General features: G+C 35.9%; 1 long non-coding RNA gene across 5 annotated transcripts in view; it reads left to right on the plus strand.

The window, feature by feature from the left end:
• LOC141386154 (uncharacterized) overlaps positions 1–12,500 on the plus strand; it is a 227,609-nt gene that overhangs the window by 46,653 nt on the left and 168,456 nt on the right. The gene's annotated exons all lie outside the window — the stretch shown is intronic.

Here is a 12,500-nt window from a genome sequence, read left to right on the forward strand (position 1 = left end):
ATAAAATGTATATATATATATATATATATATATATATATATATATATATATATATATATATATATATATATATATATATATATATCTAGATTAATCTCGCTGTAATCTTGGAATTCATCTAGATTAATCTAGATTAAAATGGCTCATTCAGAAATATGTGTGCTACCCAAATAATAACTAAAAGTAAGTCTTTGAAAGCGAGTTTTTCAAGCCAGGTGGCGCATTAGACCAGGGGCTCATCTCCCGTTTCCAAAATGCATCACAAACTGCTTGAGAAACTGTTCTACTGTGATAATTGATGATGAAAATAAATGATGTATATTAAGATGTGCTTGTATTTACTCACTGTTTATTCAGGTAAACATAGATGTTGAACTGTAGACCTACATTAGCTCCAAACACTTATTTTTGATCATCTTAATCTGACTAAAGTCAGAACTGAACTAAACAGAAATGGAATTAAGACATGTGGAGTGTGCAGATATTAGTGGAGTTATTGAAGTAAACACTGCAATCAAACTATTACCATCATGTAGGACATATTTTCCCACAAGATCCACACACACGACTGTCAGTAAAGCACAGCACACACACACACACACACACACATCGAAATGCAGACGTTTTTTTTCTTTCCATTTGGCTTGCGTTATTAAATTTCATAACACTCTCACCAGTCCTTATTCCTTATTTGCGTCTAATACCCCAGTTTCTCACTGGGGCAAGAATGAAATGTTCATGAGTGAAGGTGAAACTGCCGAACTGCAGTTAAAGTCAGCCAAAATTACAGAAACTCTTACATTAAAGCACTTCACGTAAACAATTTAATTATACTATTGTCTATTTAGGCAAATAACTAGACTACTGATGTCCATGTAAGTGCAGTCTGGTGACTGTGGAGGCCATTTGAGTAAAGTGAACTCATTGTCATGTTCAAGAAACCAGTCTGAGATGATTCTCTTTTTTTTTAAATAATTTTTTAGGGGTTTTTCACCTTTATTTTGATAGGACAGTAGAGAATTCAGACAGGAAAGCATTGGGAGCAGAGAGAGGAAAAGGATCAGCAAAGGACCTCGAGATGGGAATCGAACCCAAGTCGCCACAAGTACACTGGTGCTATATGTCAGCGCCCAGTACCACTAGGCTACCGGCGCCGACGAGATGATTTACTCTTGAAGTGGCGCATAACTCCATCGGTCGCCATCAGAAGGGTCAGCTGCAACAATACTCTGGCATCAACAAGGCATTTGCGCCCACAGAACTGCCGCTCACTGGATATTTCCTCTTTGTCGGAGCATTCTCTGTAAACCCTAGAGATGGCTGAGCGTGAAAATCCCAGTAGATCAGCAGTTTCTTAAATACTCAGAGCAGCCCGTCTGCAACAACCATGCCACGTTCAAAATCCCCTTTCTTCTCCATTCTGATGCTCACTTTGAACTGCAGCAGATCCTCTTGACCATGTCTGCATGCCTAAAAGCATTGAGCTGCTGCCATGTGATTGGCTGATTAGAAAGTTGCGCTATTGAGCAGTTGGACAGGTGTACCTAATAAAGTGGCCGGTGAGCGTATTTAAAAGTATGCATCCTTTTTGAAACACTATAAATATCTTCAATGTCACTTCTGACCAACTGAATACTCTCTTCCTGCACGAAATCATCATTAATCTTAACCCAGACCTGTTTAACTTAAGTCTATCAACTTGTGTCCAAACATGTACTGTACATAAGACAGTCTGTAGTTGTCAAGTGAGTAGAACGATCATCTGATCAGACTGCAGTGTGTTGTTCAGCATGAGCAGTCTGCAGCTCAACAACAGGCCTGTTTGTGTTAATGAGTAAATGTGATATTTTGGGGATGTTTCGGTGGTTCACTGGCTTCATTGTAAGATGTTTGAAAGTTCAGCGATGGTTTCCTGACACACACACACACACACACACACACACACACACCTGACTGTTTATCTGGCAGTGTTTCTCATTGGCAGAGGAAGCAGAAAAACAGCACATTGGAGTGCTTCACTTCAAGAGTTTAATAGCGCTCTGCCGTCTGTGTGTGTGTGTGTGTGTGTGTGTGTGTGTGTGTGTGTTGGAAGGCTATAAACACAAAGGTGCAGGTGTTTGTGTGTGTATGCATGTGTGTTGGAGTGCTATGAATACAAAGCTGCAGGTGTGTGTGTGTGTGTGTACCGCGAGCAGCTCCCTCTACAGGATGCAGGTGCGTGAGTGGAGGATTATGGGTATTCTGTTATTGGTGATCTGCTGTGAATCAGGTGGCGAGTGAACAGAACACACCCACTAATCAGAATGATATTCTCCGTCTGGCCAGGTGGCTGCGGTTTGCTTGTTATTATTATTCATAACAGGTTGGATGTTTTGAGTGAAAATTACCTTTGGGAATGCGAGCACCTGGGTCACAGGGAAATGAGGCAGTGGCGCGCGCCGGGACGCGGATAAAAGCGTGCGATAGAATTATTTCTAATTGTGTGTCTGCGTGTCCTGTTAATAGTACTGCTGCATATCAATTCCTCATCATCATGTTCCTGCATCTCCAGAGGAGGAAAAGCGGCATGATAATGCGCTCTCTGTGCATGTGGAGATTAACAGTGATGTGCGTCTCGGTGGTGTGTTAGCACTGCTGTCAAAGTTCACACTGGTGTTTATGGGACACAGTTGAAGTCCAAATTATTTTATAAATTTCCCAAATGGGGGCGAAGCAGTGGCACAGTAGGTAGTGCTGTCGCCTCACAGCAAGAAGGTCGCTGGTTCGAACCTCCGCTCAGTTGGTGTTTCTGTGTGGAGTTTGCATGTTCTCCCTGCGTTCGCATGGGTTTCCTCCGGATGCTCCGGTTTCCCCCACAGTCCAAAGACATGCGGTACAGGTGAATTGGGTAGGCTAAATTGTCTGTGAATGTGTGTGTGTGTGGATGTTTCCAAGAGATGGGTTGCGGCTGGAAGGGCATCTGCTGCATAAAAAACTTGCTGGATAAGTTGGCGGTTCATTCCACTGTGGCGACCACGGATTAATAAAGGGACTAAGCCGACAAGAAAATGAATGAATGAATGAAATTTCCCAAATGATGTTGAACAGATTCAGAAATTTTTCACAGTATTTCCTATAATATTGTTTCTTCTGCATTTGTTTTATTTTGGCTAGAATAAAAGCAGTTCTTTATTTTTTAAAACCATTTTAAGGTCAGTATTATTACTCTTTTACAGGGTGTCCACTGGGGTCTTAAGAAGTATTAAAACTTGATAAATCCATTTAAAGAAATTTAAGGCCCTTAAAAAGTCTTAAATGCTTAATTTTAATTAAAACCTCCAGAACAGAACATACTTCAAATAACCTATTTTAGATTTACAAAAATGTAAACAGCGCACTCTAGTGGATTTATCGTCTGAAACGTGCAAAAAACGCATCATTAGCGATGTAGTTCAAATTCATATTTCAGAAATTAATACGTTGACCAAATGTGTCAGTTCTTTAATAGTTTGAGTATATTTCCTGTAGCTTTATTAGTAGATCATGACACAAACAAAACACTAGTGCATTCATGTAAATATGCAAAAATATGCGTAATATAAAAGCATAATTATTGAGGCTAGCATAGTTTTAAAACACCAGATTTTATAGTTAAGATAAAAGAAAATAAGTTATACTCTCTATATACAGTTTTCATTGCATATTCTAATAAAGAAAGAAATGCAATCGTCTTTATTTATAGCATATAAACGTGGACACTATTATTTTACTTAACGCCGAACAGAATTTTCCTGTGTATTTTGAGCTCCGTGCACAGCGTCGGCTCACACACACACACACACACACTTATGTGTTTAGTGGAGGTCAGACTCTTTAAACGTTAATCGGCCCATTAGATCATAGAGGCTCTTGTGTTACGAGCCCTCGACTGACAAAAGCCTGTGTGTGTGTGTGTGTGTGTGTGTGTGTTACCTGTGAGCCGAGGCTTTTATCTGGATTGTGAACGGCAGCAGGCTTTACTCATGAAACAGATCCTCTTACACACGATAAGAGCCTGAGAGTGTGTGTTGTGTAACAGAGCAGGTGTAATGAGCTGTAAGTACCTGTGAGACACTGGAAGTGACAGAAAACCCCTCAGGTGTGTGTGTGCGTGTGTGTGTGTGTGTGTGTCAGGTGTTTTGTTGGCACTGTGCCAGCTGCAGTATCAGGTGTAGCCCGTGTGTGTGTGTGTGTGCGTGTGTGTGTGTGTGTGTGTGTGTGTGTGTACTAAATCACTGACTACATCTACATGGAGGTTTTTGTTTCAGATTAAGTCAGATCAATGTTATTGGCGGATGTGAACATGATGATTACGTGCACACTAAATGATGTGATCAGTATTAATTTGTGAATGTCATCAGGATGAACACGGCACGGGTGAATTATATAAAAACAACAACATTTCAGACAACTTGACTTTACAAATTGTAACTTGTAAATATGCAAATGAGACATTAAATGCCCTTTTCGCATGTCATTACCATGTTTAAATATAAAAATGGAAAAAGACGGTTGAAATATTTTGTTAAATATTTTTTACAGAAAGTGATGACGGATATTTCTTAATCAATAATAAATAATCATTTAGAAAATATTTTTACTACATAGAATTGTTTTATTCATATTTTTGTCTGAATAAAAATGTGTGTTGTACAGAATGGTGTAAGGCCAAACTTGCAAATAAAACCCTCCAGGATATAGATATTAATGCAACTGTTAGGTTTAGAAGTGCTCTCCTTATCACTGACTGGTTTCTTTCTATCTGATTTTTTTCCTTTATATATATATATTAAGGGAGTCACGATCCTCCAAATCCTCCATTCGATTACATTTTCAATTCTAAAGGCACGATTCGATTCGATTTTCGATTATGAATAATTAATTAATTAATGACCAATTAATTATTTGTAGCCTACCGTTTAAACTACCTGACCTGCATGGTCTTTGTTTTACCCATAAACAAATCATACAGTAAATGAATAAAGGTAAGATACACACATAATTACACCTGTCAATCACTTTTTCTGCAGGACTCGTGAATAGGCAGTGATCTGTGTCGTTATAATGGCGTCGGTAAAAAAGACGCACAACCAACAGGAACCAGCCAGCAGTATCTGAGGTGTTCGCTAAAATGACTAAGCATAAGTGAGTGAAAGATTGAAGCAGTCCTCTGACTGCCTGGACCTGCTGTGTGTGCGTCTGTGTCTGTGTGTTCACGTGATGTGCATTTTCAGAGGTAGAGAGGAAGGAGGGCTGCTCAGAAATGCTACACGCCACTGTGGATGTCAAATCGTTGTCGTTCTAAAATGCCATTTAAAAACAAAGACAGTGTAAACAGGGCCTGAGTGTGTACTTTTCACGAGCGGATTTGCAACGGGGGCGGGCGGAGGATGTTGCCGGTGTTGTCTATCGGACGAACCGTACGTTATACGTACATAGCAGAGCTTGCAAAACTGTGTTTTTTTTCTCACTGGAAATCCAAAATGCTTAAACACCGGCGACTTCATTGAGAGAGGAGAGGGTTTAAGCTCTGTCGACGGGTCTCCTGCTTCTGCAGTTTAACAAGCACTTCAACAAGCCTGTTTTTTCCCACTTGGCAAGCCAAGCTGACGTGACATGGGGGCGTGGCAGCATCCACGATTCTATTTTTTGATTCGATAATCGAAATTAAATTTCGATCGATTTCGATTAAAAATCCAAATCATGACACCCCTAATATATATATATATATATACACACACACACACAAACACAAGCACCTGTCAGTATTTGACTGTATTGTTGGTGTTTTTGTTATTGTTTTATTTTCCTTGTATTTGTATCATCTCAAATTGTGTACCTTTTGAATATTCTAATAAAAAAATAACAATTAAAAAAGGTTTGGAAGTGCTGCTGATGCACTTATTTTGAAGAACTTACAAGTGTATTTTAAAGAATTATACAGACACACAATAAAACAGACAGACAGACGGACGGACGGACGGACGGATGGATGGATGGACGGGCAGTAGCTTTCATCATTTTTTAGATCTATAAAAAAATCTACATCTCTGCATGAAATCTAGATCTGTGTGCTTCCTAAAATAGACCTGACTGTTGTGTGTTTCTTCAATTTGCTTGAGTTTAGATTTTTTCAAAGTTTTTTTGTTTTTTATTTATGTATTCTTCACGGACGCTTGTTAATTGTGCATTTAATTTATGCCCAAGGATATTGAGATGGAGTGTGTGTGCTGCGGACGGAGAAAAAGATTAGGAACAGTAAAGACAGCTGCTCTTTTCCTGCTCATTTCCTGCACTTATTGCTTAACTTAGTGGAAAAGACGAAAAAGCGAGTAAATTTTGAGGGGATGGTGGGCCGGACTCATGGCAGCTGAGGTGGATTTGTCTGACTGGAGGTCTAATTTAAGTCCTGTGTAGTATTGATCCGCCAAGAGCTCCAGGGAAACGCTGAGAGGGAACAGAAAAAAAGCAGAGACAGACGGACCTGGGAGAGAGACGCTTTAACACTTTTACCGTGGTATGATGAAAGAGCGACTGAAGCAGAGGTGTGGGGCTCTGAGGTCAGCATGTGTCTGCCCGTAACGCTGAATCAGCTCCTGTGTGTGTGTGTGTGTGTGTGTGTGTGTGTGTGTGTGTGTGTGTGTGTGTGTGTGTGTGTGTGTGATACCTGGATGAAGAAAATATGGATTTGTGTCTTGAAGACAAATTGATCTGAGCTGTGTAGGAGGAACAGGGGATTCAGCTGGAGAGAGAGAGAGAGAGAAAGAGAGAGAGACAGAGAAAGCACACACACACACACACACACACACACTTCTAGAGGGTTGTAAATGAATGTAAATATGCTTATTATTTTTATTATTCATTCATTTTCTTTTCAGCTTAGTCCCTTTAATAATTAGGGGTCGCCACAGCGGAATGAACCGCCAAATTATCCAGCATATGTTTCACGTAGCGGATGCCCTTTCAGCTGCAACTTATCACTGGGAAACACCCATACACACTCATTCACACACATACACTAAGGACAATTTAGCTTACCCAATTCCCCTATAGCGCATGTGTTTGGACTGTGGGGGAGCACCTGAAGGAAACCCACACCAACACGAGGAGAACATGCACACAAATATGACCCAGCCGAGGCTCGACAGCACTACCCATTGTGCCAACACACCGCATAACTCATAATCATCATTCTTATTATTATATATATATACATTTTTTTATAATTATTATTATACATCCATTATTATTATTTTATATATTTATTTATTATTATTATTATTTATTTTTTATTCCTCATCATTATGATTATTTTTCTTATTATTTATTTATTCATTATTATTGTTGTTATTATTATCACTATAATCATTGTTATTATTTATTTATTCATAATTATTATTAAGAATATTATTATTATTATCTTTATTATCATTGTTAATTATTTATTTATTTATTTGTTATTATTATTATTATTATTATCATTATCATCATTATTATTATTATTATTTATTTATTCATTATTATTATTATTAAGAATATTATTATTATTATCATTTTTAGTAATTGTTTATTTATTAATTCATTATTATTTTTATTATTATCATTATTAATATTATTATTAATATTATTATCATTACTATTATCTTTATTATCATTAATATTTATTTATTTATTACTATGATTATCATTATTATTATTATCATTATTATTATTATTTATTCATCATCATAATTGTAATTATTTATTTATTCATTTGTTATTATTATTATTATTATCATTATCATATATTATTATTATTATTTATTTATTCATTATTATTATTAAGAATATTATTATTATTATCATTATTAATATTATTATTATCATTATTATTAATATAATTATTATCTTTGTTATCATTATTATTATTTTTTATGATTATCATTATTATTATTATTATTATTATTATTTATTCATTATTATTATCATTATTATGTATCCTATACATTGTTTGGCAGGATTGGCATGTATCTGCATCTGGGAATAGCTCCATCAGCAGCAGGAACCATTGTGCATAATACTACTCTTACGTGTGTTTTACCACCTGCTTACCACGTCCTTCTCTACATGATTCAGCAGCTTCCACATGTGTTTCTTTATGGTTTAGACATCATTAATTAGCAGAAGTATGTATACAATAGCACGTAAACTGTACAATCATGCTGTTGTTTACATTCGAGTATCGGCAGTATGGCCGTGCATACAGGAAACTGAATCAACCTTGACGTAAGTGCAAAGCCTTTAGAGTGTAATGTATATCTGCTCAATGTTGATCAGGCATAGCTTTTATATTGTTTGTATTAGCACATTGCTTTAATATTTGATTCACATGCATACTCAAAAACACACACACACACATGTTGTTTGGCAGGATTGGTGTGTTTGTGAGTCTGGGAACAGCTCCATGTATAAAACTCATCCTACAGCAGCAGGAACCATTCAATTAAATTCAATTCATGTTGATTTGTACAGCGCTTTCACAATAATTAATGTTTCAGAGCAGCTTTACATCAGATGCACATTAATGCATTATATTTATGCATTATCATTACATAGATTATTAATCACCCTAACTTTATTCATGGTATTTAACCATTGTGCATAATACTCTCACGTGTGTTTTACCAGCAGTTAAATTCAGAAAAATAATGCATCAGGCATAGGTTTTGCATTCACTCACATGCATGCACATGACACACACACACATGTTGTTTGCCAGCATTGGTGTGTATTTTGAGTCTAGGAGCAGCTCCATGTTTATAATGTTTAATATAGCAGTAGGAACTATTATGCATAATACTACTTGTACCTGTGTTTCACCACAAATTAGATTCAGTTTGTCAAATGAATGAACCCTTTCTGAACTGAACAAACTTTGTTGTAAGAGCAAACCCTTTATAGTGTAATGCATATTTGCCTCATGTTAATCAGGCATAGGTTTTGTACTGTATGTAATAGAGTAGGGCTGGGCTGAAAAATTATATTATATTGATTCATGAAAAAATGTATGTCATTAACAATGATAAGCTCTCCACTTTTTAGCTCTATATTGATCTAAGAGCCAATCACGTATCAGAAATATGCACCAATGGGAATCTTAAAGTGTGTTGATATTAGAGATGTACCGCATGTTCTGTATTCGGTGGAATTTCTTTAATCTGGAAGCAATAACAACTTATATTGAAATTTATATCGATATTGCTCAATATGGAAAATAATTATCGAGATTGCATTTTTGCCATATTGCCCATGCAGCCCTATATTAGAGCATTGCTCTAATGTTCCATCTATATAACTTCAAGAATCATTGTTCATGATACTACTCTTACATGTTTTTAGGACTGCACAATATATAATTTCAGCATCGAAATCATAATCATTCGCAATGGTCGCATCGCAGGATATGCATTGCCAAGTCTAAATGATAATGCATCATTTGCATGATTTTAAAGCATTTAGGCATAGGAAATTGTAGTTTGTAACATTAACAATTAAAGATTTTATTTAATTAATTTATTTTTTATGTTCAATTATACAGTTTGTAAATAATACAGTTTGCAACATTAATAATAAGGAATTTTATTGAATTATTTTATTTTTTATGTTTAATTATAGTTTGTAAATAATACAGTTTGCAACATTAATAATGAGGAATTTTATTGAATTATTTGATTTTTTATGTTTAATTATAGTTTGTAAATAATACAGTTTGCAACATTAATAATGAGGAATTTTATTGAATTATTTTATTTTTTATGTTTAATTATAGTTTGTAAATAATACAGTTTGCAACATTAATAATGAGGAATTTTATTGAATTATTTGATTTTTTATGTTTAATTATAGTTTGTAAATAATACAGTTTGCAACATTAATAATGAGGAATTTTATTGAATTATTTGACATTTGTTATGTTCAATTACCTGAATACTGATAGACTCAGAAAACACTACTTGTTTCATTGTAGATTTTTCTTTATTTTTCTTTATTTAATTTATTTAACTTGTTTTTTAGATTTCATGCAGATGCACTCGCCTACAGAATCATCCCGTTTGATCTAAAATGAGAATAAGAATAAGAAAATGTCACAATGTTTGATGTTTCCAATATCATGCAGCACTAGTTTGTTTTACCAACAATTAAATTCAGTTTGCCAATTGAATGAACCCTTTTCCATATGGAGAACTGAACAAACCTTGATGTAAAAGCAATGCTTATCTGCTTTATGTTGATCAGCCATAGGCTTTGCATTGTATGTGTTAAAGCATTGCTTTAATGTTCCATATATATAACTTCAGGAACCATTGTCCATGATACTACTCTTATGTGTTTTTAGAGCTGCACATCGTTTCATTTCAGCATTGAAATTGCAATGTGATCATTCACAATAATCGCATCACAGCATATGCATTGCCAAGTCTATATTATAATGCATCATTTGCATGATTTTAAAAGCATTCAGGCAATGGAGAGTTTACAGATGTAATGGTATTAATGATGAGTTTTATTAAATTATTAGATTTTTTTATTATTCAATTACCTAGACTCTGAATAAAACACTTCTTGTTTTGATTGTAGATTTTTCTTCTTTGCATTTATCTGCTTTTAACTTGTTTATTAGACTTTATGCAGATGCACTCGCCTACAGAATCATCTCATTCAATCTCAAATGAGATTAAGAATAAGAAATTATCACAATCTTTGATTTTTTTTTTTCCAATATCATGCAACAATTAAATTCAGTTTGCCAATTTAATGCATTAGGCAATGCATTGTGTACATATTACAGCATTGCTTTAATGTTCCATTCACTGACACACACACACTTTGTTTGGCAGGATTGGTGTGTCTAAGTCTGGGAATAGCTCCGTCATCCTCCTGCAGCAGGAGCCATTGTGCATAATACTACTCTTACGTGTGTTTTACCACCAATTAAATTCAGTTTGCCAAATGAATGCATCAGGCATAGGTTTTGCATTGTACGCATTAGAGCATTCCTTTAATGTTCCATTCACACACACTCACACACACACACGCGTTTGTTTGGCAGCATTGGTGTGTTTGTGAGTCTGGGAACAGCTCCATGTATATAACTCATCCTACAGCAGCAGGAACCATTGTGCACGACTGCTGGTGCCGAGGGAACTCTGAGCCGGTGACACCTGTTACCGACAGCCGGACGGGCCGCGCGATCGGTGTGACCAGAATCTGAGCGATCCCCGATGCCAACGGTGCGGCAGGGGGGATCCGGGGTCACCGTCTCACTGCGCTCGGGTTAAACACTCGCTTTCTGACAGGCTGGAGACAACAGCAGAAACAAGCTGTGAATGAGTCTGGCTGCTCCGCGGGCCGCAGATTTCCAGCTCATCAACATGTGCGGCTCTGGATTCCCACCAAGACCAGAGCGCGCAACCGTCTTTCTCTGTTCTGGAGATCCAAATCTGTCAGGAATAGATACTTATCAGTCGGTTATGTGTTCATTAGATGCATTGTAAGAGTCAGTTTAGCCAAATCTAAGAGTCGAGCACTGAATGGATTAAAAAGCATCATAACAATCGTCTATTTAAAGGGGATCCATTATGCCTTGTCAAATCTGATGTCTCTAGGGTGTGTAGTGAAGCTTCAGCTCAAAATATCACACTGGTAATGTTTTCTATCTCTCTAAAGCTGACCATTTTAGGCTTTAATCCTAGTTGTGGTGTTTTGGTGACTGTCGCTTTAAATGCAAATGAGATTGTGCTCTTTTCAGAAGAGGCGGAGCTTTAAATGTCTATGCATCAGTATAGTGGCAGAATCAGAATAGGACTAGTGTTCTCAGTGCTGGTCAGGTGTGCGTGTGTGCTTCAGTGTGAGTGTGTGCTTCATGCTTCTGTCAGTTTATGGAGTCTCCTGTCGCTGCTTCATTGAAAACTCCACATCTCATAATCCTCTTAGTCTAATGGCTAATGGACAGATGGCTGCTTCTCACTCAGGGCTGCTGTTTATGCTAATGAGGGAGAGATGGGCACTAGTGGGCGGGGCATTCTCCTTCTGATGACACGTACAAAGGGAGATTGTCAGCCAAAGTGTTTCTCCAGACTGCTTATAGTAACACACACATTCATATGCACACAGTAATAATAATAATAATAAAGACAATAATAATAATAATGCTAAAAATAAAAATGATAATAATAATAATAATAATAAAAAGATAGTAATATTAATAATGCTAATAATAAAAATTTAAATGTAAAAATTTAAAAATAATAATAATGATAATTATAATAAATAATAATAATTATGGTAATGATAATAAATAACAATAATAAAATAATAATAATTTTAATAAAAAAATAATGATACAATAATAATAATAATAATGATGATGATGATGTTAATAATAATAATAATAATAATAAAAAAATGATAATAATAATAATAATAATGATGATAAAATAATA

The sequence above is a fragment of the Danio rerio genome, chromosome 6 (assembly GCF_052040795.2).
Source record: "Danio rerio strain M-AB ecotype USA chromosome 6, GRCz13ab, whole genome shotgun sequence".
Lineage (NCBI taxonomy): Eukaryota > Metazoa > Chordata > Actinopteri > Cypriniformes > Danionidae > Danio > Danio rerio.